Source organism: Macaca mulatta, chromosome 2 (assembly GCF_049350105.2).
Source record: "Macaca mulatta isolate MMU2019108-1 chromosome 2, T2T-MMU8v2.0, whole genome shotgun sequence".
Lineage (NCBI taxonomy): Eukaryota > Metazoa > Chordata > Mammalia > Primates > Cercopithecidae > Macaca > Macaca mulatta.
This window is the reverse complement of record NC_133407.1, coordinates 200,344,413-200,366,703: the sequence shown is the minus strand read 5'-3', so window position 1 is coordinate 200,366,703 and position 22,291 is coordinate 200,344,413. Positions and strand designations below refer to the sequence as shown.

Here is a 22,291-nt window from a genome sequence, read left to right as displayed (position 1 = left end):
CCTTGATTTCTACCTGCAACGTATGTACCACAAATCCTGTTTTCAGGACTGCTACCTTGCACAAATCCAAAGGGTGGCATCTTATTGCTCATGGTGCCTAGGCTTGCTCCAGAGGGCGGTTAATGATGCCAGCAAGCATGATGAACCCGACACTGAGAAACACAGAGGCCTGCACCTCTTCTATCCACCTCCCTGGGGCCACCTCAGACACAGCCATTACCAAACCCTTCTGAAGTGATCTCTTAAATCTCTGCCCCACCTCCACTCTTGCCTCTATAGCCCGGCGACTGGGAGCATGTTGGGTCATCTTTTCCGTTTTTAAAGTAAATCATGTGACTCTTCTGCTTAATACCATCTTAATTCACGCTTAAGTTCTTTTAAAAAATCCAGGTCTGGAGACAGCGGCTCATGCTTGTAATCCCAATGCTTTGGGAGGCGGAGGCCGGAGGATCAAGTGAGCCCAGGAGGTCGAGGCTACAGTGAACTATGATGGTGCCACTATAGTCCAGCCAGGGCAACAGAGCGAGACTCTGTCTCCAAAAAAATAAAACGAAATTAAAAGTAATAAAAAGTCCTTAGTAGGCCCTTCAAGCCCCTAAATTAGAGAATAAAAAGTATGTACCTACAGGATCAGGTAGTTAAGTAAGAGTAACACAGGCCAGACATTCAGCTGTGGGCACACATCGTATAAGCGAAGGGTACTGGCAAACCAGAGAACATGCCTAAAGGGGCAGCTCCAATCCAGCTCCAAATGAAAGATTCCATACGGGAGGGAGAATCTGAAGTTATAAGAGCATCTAGTTTTTTCCGAGAAGCTAGAAATCTGGAGTTTGATGAAAAATCTCAATTTTTAATATGTTAGCCCAATATTTTTAAAACAATGTGAAATAAACCAAATACCTCTGCCAACTGGTATATAAGGCTCTTGGGTGATGACTTCTCAAAACAATCTCCCAAGCCAGGCATGGTTCAGATACTCACACCTGTAATCCCAGCACTTTGAGAGGCTGAGACAGAACTGCTTGAGGCCAGGAGTTCAAGGCAACCCTGGCCAACACAGTGAAACCCCATCTCTATTTAAAAAAAAAAAAAAAAACTCCCCCTTTATCTCTATCCTTGGACAATCTACCACTTCTGTTTCTCTAATTTATCAAGCTTTTCCTACTTCCGAACCTTTGTATTTATTTTACCCATGAATTTTTTGCATTTATTCTGTCTAATGGTGGCCTCTCTCTGCAAGTCACTGCAACATCACCCTATTTCCTATTTGATTCTCTTATAGTGTCTCATCCTCAGGGAAGATTTGACCAGTTCACACCAGTAAACTTAGTCTGCAAGGAATGGCTTTACTGATGTATTAATAAAACCCATTTTCAATGAAAAATCAATGCAGAACATATTTAAATATGTGGACAACATAGATGCACACATACAAACACACACACACAAATTTTGAACTTCAGGCTAACAAGGTTATTTGTTAAACATCTATAATAAATTGCTACAAATATTGTTTGTGTACACAGATACACAAACACGTGTGTATACACATAAGAATACATGTTTATATGTGTATGATTTATGTAGAGGTAGATTAATATATAAGTAGATATTAACCTACCTCAATGTCATTCTGCCAGATGGACTCTTTTTAAGGAGTATCTTCATGTAGATATAGGACAGTGGTTCTCAAATTTTGTTCCCCAGAACACCTGGCAATGTCTGGATATTTTTGCCAGTCACAAATGGGGGATGCTATCTACTGGTAGTGAGACAGGCCAAGAGGGGCTGCTAAACATCCTACAATGCATAGGACAGCCTCTACCACAAATAATTGTCTGGCCCAAAATGTCATTAGTGCTGGGCTTGACAAACCCAGATAGAGTTTTCTCCTTCCTCCACTCCAACTTTGCCAAAAGAAGGAATAAGCATCCCACATTTTTGGTTTGTGGGTGGTATGGAATAATTTCAAATGTTCCTTAACACCACTGTGAAAGAGATCTTTTTTCATAAAAAAGTATTGATTGTTTCTCTGACCACTAGCATATAGGTTCCATGAGAAACCAGGAAAAAAAGTGGGTTCTTTGGTATGGTTTTGGTATTCACCTAGTAGAGTGGTGATCCATTCTAAGCATTCAATAAATGAACAAATCATTCTAGTAGCAGTAATTCACTTTTCTGTGCTTCACATTCTCCACGTCATTCAATGTTTGTTCAATCAATGAAGCACTCAGATTGAAGCACTGTATTGGGTTCTAGGCAAACAGACATCAAGAAGAAATCCACCATACCCACAAATTATTCCAAATGTGGAGTGGAAGCAAATAAATGTAAAATACATCACAATGTAGTTGATACGTTCTTACAGTGAAGACATGTACAAAACACCATAGTAGCACATAGAAGGGGCCAACTCACCCAGACTTGAAGAATTAAGAGTTGGGGACGGGAGGATAAACACCCGTCTGAAGTGATGCTTGACCTGTCTTATGTGTGCTGAGTGCTAATGCTTGGCCTGTCTTACGTGTGCTGAGTGCTAATTAGGCAGTAGGGTAAGAGGAAGAAACAGGATTTCAAAAGATGAGATCTGACAAGTTGCATAGGGCAAGCAGTTTAGCATTTGTGGGGCAAGAGAAGGTTTCTCTTTGGAAATAAGAAGAGTAACATATAAAGACCTTAATGTGTAAACATGAATGAATTTCTGTTTTAGTATACGATGGACCAGACTTCATTATTTTCTTCCCACTCTGAGATTCAGTGAACCTATACTTCTATTCTAGATAATGTTACATAGTGATTGCTCAGTAAATATTTGTGGAATTAAATTGCAAGCTGCACCTTCTCCATACCCCATAGTTTTTCTAAATCAATAGTGTATACTGCAATTGCAATGTACTTATCAAAGAGTAAACTTTACAAAGTTGAAGTGAATGCCACTAAAACAGACTCAGAAATAACCATTTCCTTTAATTTTCTCTTCTTTAATAATACACACGTCTCATCTTAAGTACCAGCTCACAGTATTTTAGTCTAAATAATAATGATAATAACAACAGAAAAGCAGGCAGGAAGAACTAGTTTTATTTTAGGCCATGTTCTGTCTCTACCTGCTTGCTCTCAAGCTTCTCAATAGAGATACTTGCCCTACCACTTATACTCAGATTTCTCCTAAAGCTGAATCTCTAGATTATTATCTTAATATTTTGTAACATTTTAGGCATTGCGTTTCATGTTTTGTAAAACGCTTAGGTAGACAGCCCACTGGCATCACAAAGTCAACCAAAGTGCAATTCCCAGTGTTTCTTGTAAACATTTTGTTCTTCCCTTATTGCTTAAGTCCTTGTGGTTCATGCTAGTCTTGTCTCCTGATAGTCACCTGAAATCCCTTCCTGCTGCATATATTCTCTCAGTTCTATCTGTTCATTCTACTACCCAAAAACTGTTTATCTTTCCTCTTTGCTTCATTTCCAGTAACAATGTCTTTACTCATCATCTCTGCCCTTTATTAGTCTGATAGCCTAATCCAGCTTTCATGCTACTGGTTGAGAGATCTTTCTATCCCACCCTATTTCGGATAGGCAGTTGCCTACATAAAAAGCATTTAATGGCTTCTTTTGCCACATACTTAAAGGCAGTCTACTTAACAAAGAATAAGAATATCTTCATATTCTGAGACATACAAGTGGACAGGAAAAATATGAAAAAACGCTCCACTTCACTAATATTCAGAGAAATGCAAATCAAAACTACAATCCATATCATCTCACACCACTCAGAATGGCTATCACTAAAAAGTCAAAAATAACAGATGTTGGCAAGGCTCTGGAGAAAAGGGAACATTTATTATACACTGTTGGTGGGAATGTAAATTAGTTCAGATACTGTAAAGAAAAGTTTGGAGAATTTTCAAAGAACTTAGAGCAGAACTACTATTCAAGCCCCTAATCCCACTAACCAAAATAAAACAAATTGACCTACAAAAAGACAAATCCTCTTGCATGTTCATCACACTACTTACAATACCAAAGACATGGAATCAACCTAGGTGCCCATCAAAAGTAGAACAGATAAATAAAATGTGGCATGGAATACTATGCAGCCATAAAAAAGCATGAAATCATGTTCTTTGCAGCAACATGGATACAGCTGAAAGCCATTATCCTAAGCAAATTTACACAAGAGCAGAAAACCAAATATCACACGTTCTCAATGATAAGTGGGAGCTACATATTGCGTACTCATGGACATAAAGATGGGAACAATAGACATCAGTGACTGCCAGAGGGGAAAGGAAGGGAAAGGAGCATGTGTAGAAAAACTAACTTTTGGGTACCATGCTACGTACCTGGCTGACTAGATCACTGTTACCCCAAACCTCTGTATCACGCAATATACCTTTGTAAAAAAAACCTGCAGATGTACCCCTCACATCTAAAATAAAAGTTGAACAAAAAGGAGAAAACCTTCATATTCTGACCATAGATTTATCTTTACAGGCATCTGATGTGACAATAATTCTAAATTATTGATAGTTTCTTCCGTATACATACAACATGATTTTTCTTATCTCTGCCTATATATGTTTTACCTCTGCTTAGTCTGATGGGCAATCAAGCAAAACAGATAGACTATTCATTAATATTTAGGTCAAATTTTCTTTAAATACTCCTTGACCCTAGTAGGAAGTACATTTTCCCTTCTTGCACTTCTATTACCATGTGGGTGTGTGTTCATCATATTCTAATTATTCATATGCCTTCTTCAGTTATTACACAATGTGAACTGTATTAATCCGTTCACATGCTGCTATGAAGACACACCTGAGACTGGGTAGTTTATAAAGGAAAGAGTTTTAATGGATTCACAGTTCACCATGGCTGAGGTGGCCTCAGGAAACTTACAACCATGGTGGAAGGGAAAGCAAACACATCCTTGACATGGCAGCAGCGAGGAGAAGTGCAGAGCAAAAGAGGAAAAGCCCCTTATAAAACCATCAGATCTCTGTGATGGGGTTGTTTCTTTCTTTCTTGTAAATCTGTTTAAGTTCCTTGTAGATTCTGAATAGTACACTTTTGTCAGATGGATAGATTGCAAAAATGTTCTCCCATTCTGTAGCCTGCATGTTTACTCTGATGATAGCTTCTTTTGCTGAGCAGAAGCTCTTTAGTTTAATTAGATCCCATTTATCAAACAATCCCATCAAAAAGTGGGCAAAGGATATGAACAGACACTTTTCAAAAAAAGATGTTTATGTGGCCAACAAACATATGAAAAAAAGCTCATCATCACTGGTCATTAGAGAAATGCAAATCAAAACCACAATGAGATACCATCTCACACCAGTTAGAATGTCAATCATTAAAAAGTCAGGAAAGAACAGATGCTGGAGAAAGGGTGGAGAAATAGGAATGCTTTTACACTGTTGGGACTCTAAACTAGTTCAAACATCGTGGAAGACAGTGTGGTGATTCCGCAAGGATCTAAAACCAGAAATACCATTTGACCCAGCAATCCCATTACTGAGCATATACCCAAAGGATTATAAATCATTCTACTATAAAGACACATGCACACAAATGTTTACTGCACAGCACTATTTACAATAGCAAAGACATGGAACTAACCCAAATGCCCATCGATGATGGACTGGATAAAGGAAATGTGGCACATATCCACCATGGAATACTATGCAGCCATAAAAAAGAATGAGTACATATCCTTTGCAGGGACATGGGTGGAGCTGGAAACCATCATCCTCAGCAAACTAACACAGGAACAGAAAACCAAACACTGCATGTTCTCACTCATAAATGGGAGTTGAACAATGAGAACACATGGACACATGCAGGGGAACAACACACACTGGGGCCTGTCAGGGGGTAGGGGGAAAGAGGATGGAGAGCATTAGGACAAATACCTAATGCATGCGGGGCTTAAAATCTAGATGATGGGTTAACAGGTGCAGCAAACCACCATGGCACATGCATACCTATGTAACAAACCTGCATGTTCAGCACATGTATCCCAGAACGTAAAGTAAAATTAAATAAACAAATAAATAAATAAAACCATCAGATCTCATGAGAAGTCACTCACTATCACAAGAACAGCATGGAAGTAACTGCCCCCATGATTCAATCACCTTCCACCAGGTCCCTCCCACAACACATGGGGATTATGGGAACTACAATTCAAGATAAGATTTGGGTGGGGACACAGCCAAACCATATCATGAACTTTGTGTGTAGTGACCATAACTAATTCTGTTTTCATATCATCACTGCCTAGAAATCTTTGACCTATGGCAAGTACCCAGTAAAAGTTACATAAATTATCCTAAAGAATAGGAGAGAGTTTCACTGTACTTTTTCTGTCCATCTATCTATGAGTTAGTTTCTGTAAGATACTAGGCAATTTAAAATATATATATTTTAACAATAATTTGAGGTTCTCAAATTCTCTAGATGTTTCTCAGCAATCTCAAATATACAGCTTATCACTATAAGTTCCTTAAAGAAGCAATTCAGCATTGAAATGTGTCTCTTTAATAATACTGAAGGCAACCTCACTGTGAGCTCTTTACTATCACATTTATGGGAAAAAATCATCAATATTAAGGATAAGCAAAATATTAGATAACATAAACTTATTTAATTTTCAGTTTGGAGGAGAACATACTATTTTTTCTTAAATACGCTTTTTTTTTTTTTAGAATGTTAAAATGATCAGTTTAGAATTTTATTCATTCAATGAACAGTTACGGAGCTCCCACTATGTACCAGGTGGTGTGGCAACTATTTGGATACTTAGGTTCTGTAAAACAGCCATGGGTCATCCCATACAGTGACAAGAGACTATAGATATCTACAGGAGAATCTGTAAGTAAGGAATTCAAGGAAGGCTTCCCTGATAAACTGACCACGAGCACATATGAAGCAAGTGGCAATGACAGGCACACATGAAACGCTGGCCTGGAATGAAATAGACAATATGAAGGGGGATATGTCACACTCAAGTTGGCAGCAATGGAAATCAGGCTGCTCTTTCGGCCATGGAACCTACACCTCTGCCTACTTACTTTCTTCAAATTTCTTCCAGTATTACTATTTCTAAATGGTACTTAATTAGCATGAAGTATCAATAGTCCAACATTTTGCTGCTTTCCTAGAAATATATATTCATATGAAGAGATAAAATTAAATAATACCTATAAGAAATATGTGTGTTTTGCATTTAATCTATCCCTCATTTACAGATAAGGAAAATTTAGAAAAGTTAAATATAACCAATTTCACAGTTCACCAGTGATAGTGTCAAAATTAGTGTACAGAGAGCCAGACACACAAAATGTGATAATTATTTATTAAATCAATGAATTGCTCTAGAGGCCAAGCTGCTAACCACCATATTACGCCATAAATATCACTGAATTTCCCAGGCTTATGTCAACTGCTAACCTGAAAATCATGTTCTTAAGACACAGTATTAATACTTTCAATTTCATCTTTGCTTTCTTGAGGGTGTAACTTAATTAGTAGAGAAGGAAGTTGGAAAGAGTGTCTCGGGATTCAAAACATTTTCAACAAGTGAAGTTTGCAGCTAGTACTTCACCTGTCTTTAGAACCCACTGTATTGCTCCAGGATTCAAAAGGGCCTCATTTTTCTCCATCTTCCACACTTCTCAGTCCCTGTGCCCGTCCCACACTCCACATGAAAACCTCCGTTCCCCAGTGCTACAGAGATGAGCTCCAAGTAAAGGAAGATCTATAATCTGATTAAAATAATCACAGTAATTGTAAATCTCTTAATCCTCTTAGAAGCATTAACATTTTTTTTAAATGTGGGAGTGGGGAGGCAAGCTCATACAGCCTCTAATTGTTGGCATTTTTGTACAGCACAAACATTATTATATTTCCCTTTACTGGGATAGAAATGGCTATCACATTGACATGGCAATCTGCCCAGAAATCTGTCTCCAAACTGTCAAATTAACACTGAATTTTCCTTTACATGCTCATGCCTTCTCTGCTTTTGTTTGTTTGCTGTTTTGAAATCTCCGAGAGGGGAGATTAATTTTTTTTTTAAATTTGGGGTTTGTAAATCGGGGTCTACACCCAGAACTAACATAAACTAGTTTCTTTTAAAAAAATAAAGCCAAACAAAACAAACAAAACTTGATAAAGACTACTTAATTAGGAAAATAATAATAGAAACAATGCAACAATTCACACTAAACAGAAGTCAAAACATACCAAACACTCTTTGAAACACTTTACATATGTCAGCTTATTTAGTTTTCACAGTAACCCCATCAAGTAGATATTCATATTATCTCAATTTTAATGATAAGGAAAACAGAAAAAAGAAAAAAAAAAGCACAAAAACAAATTCTATGCATTTTACTGGGAAACATAATGAAAAATAAAAATTTCTATTGACATAATCCATTCAAGTTGACATGGCTAGTTGGTAATGAAGCAAGATTTCAAACCTACGTATTTTAACCCTGAAGCCTTATAACCCATGCTCTACTGAAAAGCACACCAAGGAGGAAAAATTCATTGAGAAATAATCCTGCTCACTGTGTTATTCCTAAGTTAAAAACTACAGCACTTCAATTCTGGAAGAGACTGAAATATCCATTGGTTCAATTACCTTCTATTACAGATGAAAAACAACACAACCACGGTGTGGTGAAAAACGACTTAATGGCAGATTCAAAGCCAGCAACAACCTACTCTAAATCCAAGACGTGTTTTTCTCCTGCACTATACCATAATCAGTCTACAGAAAACCCATAGAAAAATCCACAAACTCCAAGCCAAGGTAGACATCCAAAGTCCTTAGCAATCTATTTTGTGAGGTTCAGTACAAATATAACTGTTGAGTGCCCCCATTTATAAACTACTTCCAAATTTGGTGCTATACAACATTTCTACCACAAGTTGTTCCAAGAGTTTTGAATTTTTTTTTTTTAACATGGGGATGTAAATTTGTGATATTTGGCAATTTTGGTATTTCTTCTTTCATGTGTTCATTTTTCTGTTTTTAAAATAACAATTTACTCAAAAAGCAGAAAGAGTATTCATTCCTTCTATAACTCCTGTCAAAGCAAAGTCAAGAAATTCATACTCCAATTTTATTCCCTAAATCACTTATTAATTCACAGAATGACATATGTGCCAGTTGTAAGTAATTCATTAGACACAGACTCTCATAGTTTGAAAGGAGACACAGATGAGTGTATGCAATATGGCATGACTGTGGGCAAAGACAGTATGTAGAAGGTGCTAGAGAAAGGTAAGAAGTACCTCAAATCTGTCCTGGGTAGGTGACTGGGACAGCTAAGTCCCATTAGCTGGAAGATGAGACACCTGTATTGATTCACTAGGACAAACAGGAATTGGGATGGAAAACAGAGGAGGGAAAAGAACAGAGAGGAAAGGATATAGACAGAGTATCCCCACATGGAGGAAGCAGATGTTAGAAAAGCCAGAGGAGTAAGAGTGTATTCATGTGGTTAAAGTTGGTGCCACAATTAGGCATGTGTGCAACGTAAGCAAATCAGCAATTCCAACACACCCAAATACACGGTACCGTCTCATAAGAAAATGAATTAAACATTTTATTTCTATGGTTCACAAAGAAGAAAAGGTCTTTGTAAGGAAATAAGGAGAAGAAATAGAGTTATGGTCCCAGGGACAATAAAAATCATCAAAGCTTAGACAAATCAGCTAATATACTCTCATGACATTCTTCTAAAGGCTGCAGTTATCATCTATAGAAACAATTTCCAAAGAAATGTGGGAATCATGGCTGTCTTTTCAAATCATGAAGAATCCGTTATTATTGGCAAGCTATTTGTCAAGCATCAGATAATGCTCATCTTTAAACATGCCTCCTATGGACAATAAAATGCTGCTGATGGTTTCCAGCTTCAAATGAATCCGCTCTCCTTGCTCAGGGCACATTACTGCTCCTGACCTCTTCCCTGCCCGTGACTTGACCTTCTCCCACTCAGACGTTATTCCCTTCCTCATGCCTGTGAGCATCTCATATTATTCCTGAGCTGTAGCTCTAGAATTTAGCATGAGGAGGGCTGCCCCTGATAGATGTCTTACATGAGTAATGCTCTTAATGATCCCCAATGGGACTACCATATTATTCCAGCAGGATGAATCATTCAGACACAAAAAGAAATTCTATGCATTTTACCGTGAAACATAATGAAAAATAAAATTTTCTACATTTGGAAATATTTTTCTTAAATTTTGCAAAAAATAACCAAGTTTTCCCAAGGAAAAAAAAGAGTTAACAAAAGTTTCTTCATATATTTAGTTTTGTAGTATATCTCAACCACCTGAGCATATTATACCATTTCTATGTTGCCTAAAGAAATCCTCCAAATGTCATTTCAGAAACATTTATGAAATATGCACAAGATTCCTCACAGAAATGCTATATATACTCTTGAAAACTGTGCACAAATCAATATTTTGTAAGTTAAATAACATTTTTCACTGACAAATTATTTCAGAGATGCTTTCTTTTCATTTCTGGTTAATATTCAATTGTTAATGATTACCAATCCTTTAGATTAAGCTTCTCTCCTGAAAATATTTCTGTCAAATAACTAATACTCTATTAGCAAATAACAAAACAAATAAGAGAAACTAGATTTTAAAAATAATCCTGCAATAAATACTTGCAGAAGATAGGGACTTCTTTGTAATCCAGCCACAACCTCAATTTTCTTTATTTTTATTTCTTAAAATTTCCTTAATGTATTTTCCTAACATGTAATTCATATGCAACACAGTGGTGCATCTCTTAATAGCAATCAGTAAGCCTTAAAACCATGTTGATAACTTCTCTTCTTATTCAAGAATATATTTATTTATTCAGCTCATCAGGGACTCTTAGCTCATCAAAGGGCTCGTGGTTTTGTTTTCTTTGTTTGTTAGCTTTAGGACAAAAGAATAAACATAAACAGTAAAACTGATCACTTTGCCTAGCTCAACAAATACAATTTGTAAAATGTAAATAGCTACCAATAAAGGAGAAGCTTTTGGTTAAGTAAGCCATTGTGTAAACATTTAACTAGTAACTATACAAAGAAGAGGGCAAACACCAGAAAAATAAAAATGTAAAACACAGAAGATAACAAAAAGTAAGGAGATACTGATGTATTTCGAGTAGAAATAGGCAGCAACAGATTGGTCAGTTGGCCGTAGGATGAGCGGTGTAATACTGCAGCCACAAAATGATGGCCTGTATACCATATTTGGTACAAGCACTTATTATTCATTCACACTCATCTATCCATATTTATTGGTTAGGAAATTGTATTTAAAAATACAAATGTATGCTTCCTCTTGAAAAGTCCATCTGAAAGTTTGTCGACATTGAGGCTGTATTTCCCTGGAGCAAGATTCAGCCAACCACCTCTTGGCCCTGATACAAGCACTTCCTTTCTAAGCAGACCTTGTATAGGCATTTCAGTTTTCAACCCTTACAAAATAATATCAGAAAAAAAAACAAGAAAACAGAATCTCTTAGGTTTTATTTGTGAGATTGTGACTTTAGACCAGACTTCAGATGGTTCAGTGGGAAAAAAAGATGAAAAGATCAGTTACCTAGCTTCGTAATACATTTTAAATCTCCTGATCCAGAAAAGCATTACATCCCAGGATACCAAGGGAACACTTATAAAATGCAAGATTTGTTGGATGGTTAGGAGAAAGTTAAAAGTTATTTACATTTTTAAATAAAAAGGAAGGTAGACTCCTCAAACTTGACCTTACACTTTAGAAAGACACTGGCTAATTAGATATACTTAAAACAATAACAACAAAAACAACATAACCAAGGGAAATGAATCTTTATCAAATGAGAAAATAAAAAAGGTGGGGGGGGGGCATCTTGTGCCTGAAGAATAACAAGTTTAAAAAGAACAAAATAACTCTCTTCGAATACTGAAACTAAATTAGATTTACCTTGGGTAGCTTTGGAGGATAAAACCAGGCCAGTAGGTCAGGAATTAGAATTAGGTTTTAGCTTAATATGCAGACAAGTTTTATAAAAATTGTAAATGTCTATGCTATGAAGAGATAATTCCTGACACAGAAAGTAATGAGCAAAGAATGAAGACTGTGCTCAGGGTACCGCGGAGAGGGCAGAAGGACAGAGACATAGTGATAGTCCAAGGTACTGTCCAAAGGATTCTCTGATAGATTGAAAATAAAAATACACACAGCATTATATCAAAGCCTATTTTATCTGTCTACTGCTATCTATAACCTCAAAGAAAATGCCAGAAAACAAATATCTTAATCTCTAAGAATTAGGTTATCAAATTTATATTTATTTTACTTTCACCTTCTCTCTATTTGGTTGAAGCATTTTTAAAAATTATTTATTTTTTAAATTGACAAATAAAAATTCTATGTATTTATGGTGTACAACATGTTTTTAAATACGCAAACATTGTAGAATGGTTAAATCAAGCTAATTAACATATGCATTATTTTTTATGGTCTAAATATAAGCTCACTAAGAGGTCATCTATTAAATCACCTACACAGCAACCAACCATTTACCATAAATTCCTTAAGCACAGGGAATGAGCATTTTTTTTCTACTTTGTTGCCTGGTTAGGTGACTGAAAGAATGAATGAGATTATTAAATAATGCTCTTTACAATACAACAATGTCATAAGTGAAATTCTGTAATAACCAATAGCTGTAAAGTCTACCTCTTAAAGCAGATTTTCAGATCACCACTCCTAAATGCACCTCTCAAATACTTTCCCTAGTCAAACAAGTTTTCTCTATTATTTCTCTCAGCACCCTTTCTTTGGGAACCTACTTATTCCAGGAAGCGTTTCCTGACGAAGTTAATCCCCTGACCCACCCGTTCCCAAAATGCAATTCTCCCCTCTTTCATCGTATCGGAAACCCAGTTCCCAAAATGCAATTCTCCCTTCTTTCATCGTATCGGAAACCCAGTTCCCAAAATGCAATTCTCCCTTCTTTCAACATATCGGAAACCCAGTTCCCAAAATGCAATTCTCCCTTCTTTCAACATATGGGAAACCCAGTTCCCAAAATGCAATTCTCCCTTCTTTCATCACATCGGAAACATCTTTCATTCATATAGCGCCAACAATTCACTAATGTAAATCGACATTTCATTTTGTGGTCTATGTGTACACAACTTGAATCTTGTATTAAAAGCTCTTGCACATTATCAGGTATGCCTGAAACATTCCTTAAAGTATCTAATACCAGCAAAGGTTGGCAGCTGCTGAATAATAATTTTTTATTATTATCATGATTGATAGTAGTTTACTGAGGAATAAAATAACATTATTAAGTTCCATTAATAATAAACAAGTAGCATTAAATGAGTGGCAAACTGCAAAGCAATGGATGTACTGAAATATATTTATTATGAAGCATGTGTGTGTATACATGTATATGTATACATACATAGTATACACATATGTATATTGTATATTATACATATTTATGTATACATACTTTTTTTTTTTTTTGAGACAGGATCTCATTTTTCCTCTCTGACTGAAGTGCAAAGGCATGAATACAGCTCACTGCATCCTCAACCTCCTGGGCTCATCCACCCACCTCAGCTTCCCAAGTAGCTGAGACTAAAAGCATGCACCACTACACCATGCTAAGTTGTGTTTTTTGTTTGTTTTTGTTTTTGTTTTTGTTTTCTGTAGCATCTCATTATATTGCCCAGGCTGGTCTCAAACTTCTGGGCTTAAGCAATCCTCCCACCTCAATCTCCCAAAGTACTAGGATTACAGGCATGAGCCACTGCACCCAGTCCTGAAGTGTGTGTGTGTGTGTGTGTGTGTGTGTGTGTGTGTGTGTGTGTGTTGTTTTTTGTTTTTTTTTTTTTTTCCAGATGGAAGTCTCACTGTTGTCACCTGAGCTGGAGTACAATGGCACGATCTCAGCTCACTGCAAAAAATATATATATAGTTATATATATTTTATATATATATATATATTTTGTTTGTTTGTTTGTTTGTTTTTTTAAGTAGAGATGGGGTTTCACCATGTTGGCCAGGCTGCTTTCAAACTCCTGATCTCAGGTGATCCACCCGACTCAGCCTCCCAAAGTGCTGGGTTTACAGGCGTGAGCCACCATGCCCAGCCTGAAGTATATTTTAAAACAATGTAAAAACCTTAATAAGAACCAAGTCTCAAATAAGGGAAAGTTTTAGATATGATACTGTTTTGATTAGTAGTATAGAGGAAAAAACTGGGGAAAGCTTCAATTTTCATTTAAGCCTTATGTAAACTCCCAAACCTATGGAAATAGATGAATGTAAATATACAATCCCATCTACGTGTTTGGAAATAACTTTGGAAGACCACTGAATTCAGCTGAGAAAACCCTACCTAAGAAATTATACAACAGCCATAGTCAGAAACACATATTTAAAACAGTAAGAAAAGCAAAAGAATGGTATTCCCCAAACCAACTGCATTACTTCTGAAAGAGTATCGATTACAGTTCTGTTTTTGGTAGCTATTACAGACTCATACAGGTTTCACTGGCAGGAATTATGTGAACCAATGCTAAAGTCTTTGTTTTCCGTAAAACCTGTCATTGGAGAAGAACACACCTTTAAAGGAATGCTAATCACAGATTCTAACTAAGCTTCTGCTTAATATGTTTTATTATCAATTACATCTTATCACCATTTATTATCAAAATCAAAAAATGAAAAATAAACAATCAGTTCCTTATAGAATAAGGATAACAGTGATTCTACTTTCTCTATAAGGACAATTCTACTCACACAATTGAGCTATCATAAAAACTAGTTGGTACTTACTATTTCAAATTTATTCCACAAACTGAACAGCACTGAAAAAACCATATTATGGGGCTGGACTTAACATTTCTGTGTTGTAGGGTGTGTAATACCAGGGTACATTCTTTTTTGTGGGTTATCATGTGACAAAGAGAAGAAAGCAACAGACAGTAAGATGCAACATAAAAATCAAACATCTAAAAAGGAACTAAAACAGGTTGGCAGCATGATGTAGTTCCCTCCCAAAAAAGCATCTAAATATGTTCTAAACATATTTTACACTGTTTCATCTACATTCATTATCTTTAAGGGAATAGTATAATATGTTTGTAGAATCATGAAAAGCAGGAATTCTGGGATGAGACAGGCTAATTTCAAATCCTCACTCTACTACATTGACTGGCCATAGTAAAAGAGCTTAACTTGTTGAACCTCATTTTTCATATTGACAGACAGGGCTAATAACAACACATTCATTTCTAATGTGATTGTTTTAAGTATTAAATAAGATAAGGCATGTTAGCACTTTGTCAAGCAGATAATAACACTGTATAACTTTTAGGCATTATCAGTATTACCATTATTATTAGAGATATTATTGATTCCTAGTGTTCCCGGTTCCGTGTATACAGCTGGGCCTATACTACTGCATCAATCATCACTTAATAAGTCACTTGGGTTTTTTCATCATGTAAAAATATATATATATATATATATATTTATCTATATCTATATATAGACTCTTAAAAAGCAATGAGTGCTTAAGATTCAATGACCCATGATAGGAGAAAAGATCAAATAACACAATGAGTTTCTTTTTCTTCATCACCATACTGAATTTAAATCAAAGCTGTCCTTAGGATGCTTGTGTTCAATCTGAATTCATGGAGATGAATAGCAATGATCTTGTCAGTGAATACCCTTCCTATTTGCATAGATATCTGAATGAAAGCTTTACGTCTCCCCTGTTTTTCTTCTACAGATTTAGATTTTGCAACTATATTACTAAATTCATTAATTTAAGCAAGTGGTCGTTCTACCAGGTTGCTAGGGCATTTTCACTTCTCTTCAGATACAAGGGAAATGAACAGATGCGTTTTATTTTCCACAGCCTGTACAAGCTGGTTTACTTTACTCAGACAACTTGCTAATGGAATGGTCTGGATATACTGAAATTACTTCCCAAACCAAGCAACTAAAGAAGCTTAAAGCTACCCAGAGGTATGTGTAGTTAACACATACAAACGTACTTTAACTCACTTTGTTGTATGAGCAAGGACCATTTCAGTGAAGTTTCAGAGTGACAGACTTCCTTTTCAATAAAGCCTAAGTACACAAAATCAGCTTTAGAGCTATGCAACTAAAAAGTAGACATGTTCTTGTATAGGAAAGGAATTGCAGATAGATACATTTCTTTAGCCAAATTAAAAGTCTACCATTAGTGAAAAAAGAAAATCACATGCTAAACAAGAAAATGTAACAGCAGGCAAGTTAAGTTGGAGATCAATTTATGAGACTTAGTGTATCTCATTAGCACTATGTCGCCAAATGATATTGAAACAGACATTTGTGACCCGATTCAATCATTCTTTGGCTTCATTTTCTTTTCCTACTCTACCTGAAATTGATAATAATGTAAAAGGGCTCCAATCACGTTAGTGCAGAGAAGTTAAAATCTAGCTTTGTTTCCTCTTCTACCAAAACCCAGGAATAAACTTAGCAAGTTGGTGTTATATATATACTCCATAATGCTGCATAAATTATGACCATACCTAACATGATCCAAAGACTTTTATGTCATATGAATACTATCTTGTTATGCTCATTGAAATTATAAGTTAAATCAAGAGATAACATATACCTGAAATGGCTTTTCAAGTACTTAATAATCACATGTAACAGACTTTTTTACTCTTTAACTTTCTATACAAACTGGGCATACGAACTGTGTTTCAAGCAGAACTCAAATAATCTTAGAGAAGAGCTTTGAGGACTCCATGCTCCTTTCATGGCTGACTGTGGACAAGCTGTCCCCAGCTCTCAGGTCCTGTACAGATGAGTTGAATTTAGATATATTTTGAACTTAATACTTTCTGAAATCTAACGAAGAGCATCTTGAGAAAGTGTTTTAACTGTGAGCTGTTATTACTAGAAGTAGTTTAAAAATGTGTTCTAGTAAACCTTGCTCTACTTAACTGAAAGACTAACATGATTTTAAAAATAGATCCCCAAAATACTGTATTATTAGGAAGCAAAACCGACTATTTCCTATATGCTGCATACAAAGCAATCACTTGACACAAAAAGACTATATTCCCATTTAACACAGAACCACATTGCTCTGTTGACATTTGCTTGTATCCTTTGATGGTGCTTTTAACGCTTCATTTAAGTGTCAAACTAGGTGACAAGCATTAAGCCCAGAAAGACTATTTAGTCTCATCTTGTGATCCTAGAACATTTTCTACAATTGCTTACCTTCTATCCACTTTCCCCAAAAAATAATATGAATTAATTAAATTAAATAAACAGAATATTCTTTTCCGGCTCTAAGCCATGGACAGCTGTGAACGCCACAGAGGTATTTCTCTCCTTGAATAAAGTCAGAAAGATATGCACAGTCATGCTGTTCAAAATATTATCTTAAGTGTGGAACAACACTGTCATAAGATGTTTGGAAGCCAAGTAAAATCGCAGAAATAAGAGGATTTGTAGCAGCCTGTTTTGGCTGAAGGGAAATGAGGCTGAGCTCTCCCATGAAGCAAGCAACATGACACCTTTCGGTGTTAGAAATAGCCTTTTGGATGGTTAAAAAAGAGAGAGGAAAAAGCAAAGCAGTGGAGATCAAAGCTATCTCCCCGTACACCACAGATCATCTTTTTTTCTTCCTCTTCTTCAACAGCAAGATTGAAGGAAGGGGCTGAAAGTGGAGGGTGAAGGGGAAAGGAAATCATGCTAATCCAGAATTGTAAAGAATGGAGGTAGCCTTTTGATCTCCACAGGATGGCAACTTTATTGGCTATGCATAAGCAGTTTCCAACCAGCTGATCAACCAGGTATTAAGGCTCAGCCCCTCCATGATCAGTAACCATGAAGTGAGTTATCTGTGAACAGCAGTCAAGCAGAAGGCTCATCTGCTAAATGATCACCAGCCCATACTCAACCCACAGCCTAAGAGCAACCACAGGGGAAATGATTGTCTCTCCACAGGCTCTTCTGGGAGGAGTACCAATTATCTGCCTTGGGATTCAGAGCAGAGCAAAATCTTTCCTCAAGTGTGCAAGAAGGACAATGCCATTCATTCTCCAAAATACAACTTGGAAGCCATGTGCATCTGCATCCCCAGCAGACAATGTTTGGAATCACATTCAGTCTCCTCTTTTAAGCATGCCAGAAAATGCAGACATCATCAAGGCTGAATGTGAACTGGTTAGATGTAAAGAACGGACTGTCTTGCCTGGTGATCTAAAAATTAGAGACCATTTTCTTAATAACAGGAAGAATAATACCTTCCATCCAAATTCTCAAGTGTTCAAACCACAGTCTTATGTAAGTGGATTTTTTTTGAGACAAGTTTTAAAATAAAAAGCGATTGAACCATAATCTTTCTTATTTAAATTCTTCATTTCTCTCTTTCAACTAGGAAAATGCACAGTAGTTAAGAGTTTTGGAGCCAGCGTGGTTCAAATCCCTGCTGAACCACATTTCCTAACTTCTCTATGATATAGTTTCCACAACAATAAAATCGGGGCACAGTAATATCTTAGAAACAACAGCATATATGTCATAGGATTTTTATGAGCATTAAATAAGATAATGGCGAGTGTTCAGTGATAGTCCTAGTTTCATAGTAAAAGTCGCCATTTCCATAAAGTTTCTTATTGCACCTAGAGTTTGAACTCCATCTCATCTTTTAATTATTTCCTTCTTCCACTTTACTGGTCTCCTTTAAACAAAAGCGTTACGATACAGAAGGTAACTACTTGGTGTATCGGTCTTGTATATACATTGAGGCAGTCAATATTCTAAAGTCTTATCATATGTAGGTTAAAAAAAAACTATTCTATTGATTCACGAAAGAGTTAAACATGCTTCAAATTGCTTTTTTTTTTTTTTTGTAGTTTTAAACATGCAAACTATCTAGTTCTTTATATAGTTGTTGAATTTAAGAGTATATACACTGACATCATATTTTCAGAAATCCACTTTTTGGGCCGGGCACACTGGTTCATCCCTGTAATCCCAGCACTTTGGGAGGCCGAAGCAGGCAGATCACCTGAGGTCAGGAGTTTGAGACCAGCCTGGCCGACATAGCGAAAACCCATCTCTATTACTAAAAATTCAAAAATTATCCTGGCATGGTGGTGGGCGCCCTACTCAGGAGGCTGAGGCAGAAGAATCACTTGAACCCAGGAGGCAGAGGTTGCAGTGAGCCAAGATCGCGCCACTGCACTCCAGCCTGGGTGACAGGGTGAGACTCCGTTTCAGAAAAAGAAAAAGAAATCCACTTTTTGGATTCGCTGCTTGTGCTGTGTGTGGTCAGAGGGCGCACTCACACTTGGCCGCTCGGTCTACTTCCACTGTACCCCCGCCTATATTTTAAAACTAGCTTAATGCTAGACCCAGTTTCTACTACACTTCTCTAGACTTCTGCTTTTTGTTTATTACTTTATTTTTCTTTTTGGTTCTTTCCTTTCATGTAGTCTACAGATTACCTTAGGCCTAATTTTAAATTGAATGATAACTTTGCTTTCCTTCTATTTTCCTATATGAACTCGAGCTCACAGGGCAGTTTATATTTTTGTTTTAAAAATTAAACATTTTTTAAAGGCCAAAATTAACCAAAGTATCACCATAACATCTTTTATTAACACAGATGATAATAAAGATTCAACCACTTATAGTCTTCACTGAGAAGCTGTTATGCTGCTTACTTCCCGTTGGATTCCTGTTGCCCAGTTATTTTAAATTATAGATATCTAGTCAATGTAAAAATGAAAAATAAATGGTCATTGTTAGTCTGAAATTTAGCATTCTGTGTCACTTTAATTGACATAAGAATATTTCATTTGTTGTAGCAAAGACTAAGAAAAAACTTCAGGTAAACTTTCTGTTCTAAGACCTTTTAGCCATAAATGTCTTATGCATTAGAATGTCCATTATCAAGAAATAAAGATATTTTAAAAGATATCACAGTATTTAAGTATGTACATTTAAAAGCCAGAAAGGTTATAAAGAAACTAGCCAGATCATATTGGAACTACACAATAATCTTACCAGAAAGAAAGACGGAAGAAGGAAGAGAGGAAGATAGACCAGAGACCAGACAATTGGTTCAAATAGTGAAACTTACCTAAAAAAGTTCCTCTTCCCAAGAGAAACCCTACCCCCTCCCCCCACCAAAAAAAAAAACCCAAGAAAAAGAAAGACAGTATGAGTAAACTATCATTTATTTGAAATTCAAATCTCATCCTAAGTTTGAACTGAAATTCAATTACTTTTTCACTTAAAAGCAGGTTTTAGCAAATGGATTGGAGAAGAGGAAGTCTATGAAGGAAAAATGTTAGATCCTGAGAGAGCACATGGATTTTTTTCAGGGCTACCTCTCCCTGCACCCTCCCACCCCACAAACTCACCAGAAGTCTATCTGTCCATAAAAAAGGCAGACAGACCAACTAATTAAAGGAATATACCTGAAAAATGAATTTCGGAAGGAATAACCACTTTTTCTACATCCCAGTTTCATTGAATGAAAGGTTATTTTTTGTAGCATCAAGTTAATAGATAAAAGGTTGTAAGAAGTGAACACTCTTAAGCACAACACTTAATACTAAGTATGCCATCAACATACCAAAATGGAGTTTATAATCTGTTTGAAGAAAAGTGTTAGACTTTGTTAAGTTGGCAGACAGTTAAAAAAGGAAGAAAAGAAAGAAAAAAAGAACTGACAACCAATAGATGCTTTCACAGGTTAAATCTTGTTGAAGGTTAAGTTATCCTCTCAGTACACTTTGATTTATTTAAGCTCACCACATTTCTCTTAAATACACTCCATTAACAAGTGATAGACTGTGATCCTAGGCTTGGGGCAAGACATGAAACACAATCTTTCAAGAACTTCATTCATTCTCTGACCAGGTGTCTTGAACACACCCAGGTTACTAGTTACTTGAGTTCTGTGAAGTATTATTCAAATCAATGCACTCACCCTAGCAGCTCAATAGTCTGGCCTCCCAAGTTCAGATTCACAGCGTGAGTGAAAGTTATCAGAGGAATAGCAAGCTTCAGGCTAGGTATGAGGGAGCACTTTGGAAAGAAGCTTTTGTCCTGAAAAGTGGCAAAGTAGATAGGCACACCTATAGGAAAAACTTAGGTTTACAAAAATCATCAATGGCTTAAATGGAAAATTAAATAAGGAACAGAAAAACTAGAAATTTTAGATTTCTAAAAGCTAGAAATCAATGTAGCTCTAACATTATAATTGTCTCATATCTATTCAAATTACAATTCTGATATTTACTACGCAGATTACTAAATCTAACAGGAGAGTATATTCCCAAATAATTCTCCAAGTGAAGACAGAATTTCCAAGTTGACACGACCAGCTTTCAGTGATACCTTATTAGTGTGACCCTATCTTTAATCTACAGCCATGATAAAATGTTCCAACATATACAAACTCAACTCAAACAGTGACTAATGACCATTAATCCCTCTATCTTCAGTAATCTGCCCCTCCAGTCATTTATCACAATGACACTTCACTTTACACACGTAAATAAACTTTAACCAGAAAGGTGAATCAACAGAAATCTCAAAGGTATCTGAAGCTGTAAATTAAACTAGGGAGAGACACAGCCAAGAGAGGCAAATAGAGAGATCAGATTTTAATGTTTTTGATTTGCATCCACAGCTAGGTGTGGGGGATTGGAGGGACTATTCAATCACTTCGATAGGCAAACTAAGGAAAACTAAGGCGTTACGGAAGGAGAAGCTGGAAATGGGGAATGCCAACCCCAAGGAGTTAGTCTACTCATCCCTCCACTGTGACATACATGAGACACACCAGGTTGAAACTTCACTTTGTTTTCTTTAAAGGAGAAACAATTTAATAATTTTTAAAATGTACTTTAGTTGCAAATCTTCCTTGTAACTTTCAGCCAGCAAGCACAATTCATAGGCTAAAATTATTTTAGGAGTTTATTCGGTATCATTTAGCTGACATATGTGGTTTATTTATTTATTTCCACTCTGCCCCCCCCCCCCCCTTTTTCTTACTCTGTTAACTATCTGCCTTAAGTAAAATCCCCGGTCAAAACATAAATGATAACCATAGACCACAAAAGCTCAAACTAACCTTTAAAATCGTTTCATAATTGTGCAAACTGAGTGACTCTTACCGATAAGCCCTGATGCAACTTGAAGCTCAGTATGAGAAT

General features: G+C 36.3%; 1 protein-coding gene across 4 annotated transcripts in view; it reads right to left on the bottom strand.

Moving 5' to 3' along the window:
- The window catches only part of ROBO1 (roundabout guidance receptor 1), a 414,221-nt gene that overhangs the window by 389,855 nt on the left and 2,075 nt on the right, over nucleotides 1–22,291 (bottom strand). The gene's annotated exons all lie outside the window — the stretch shown is intronic.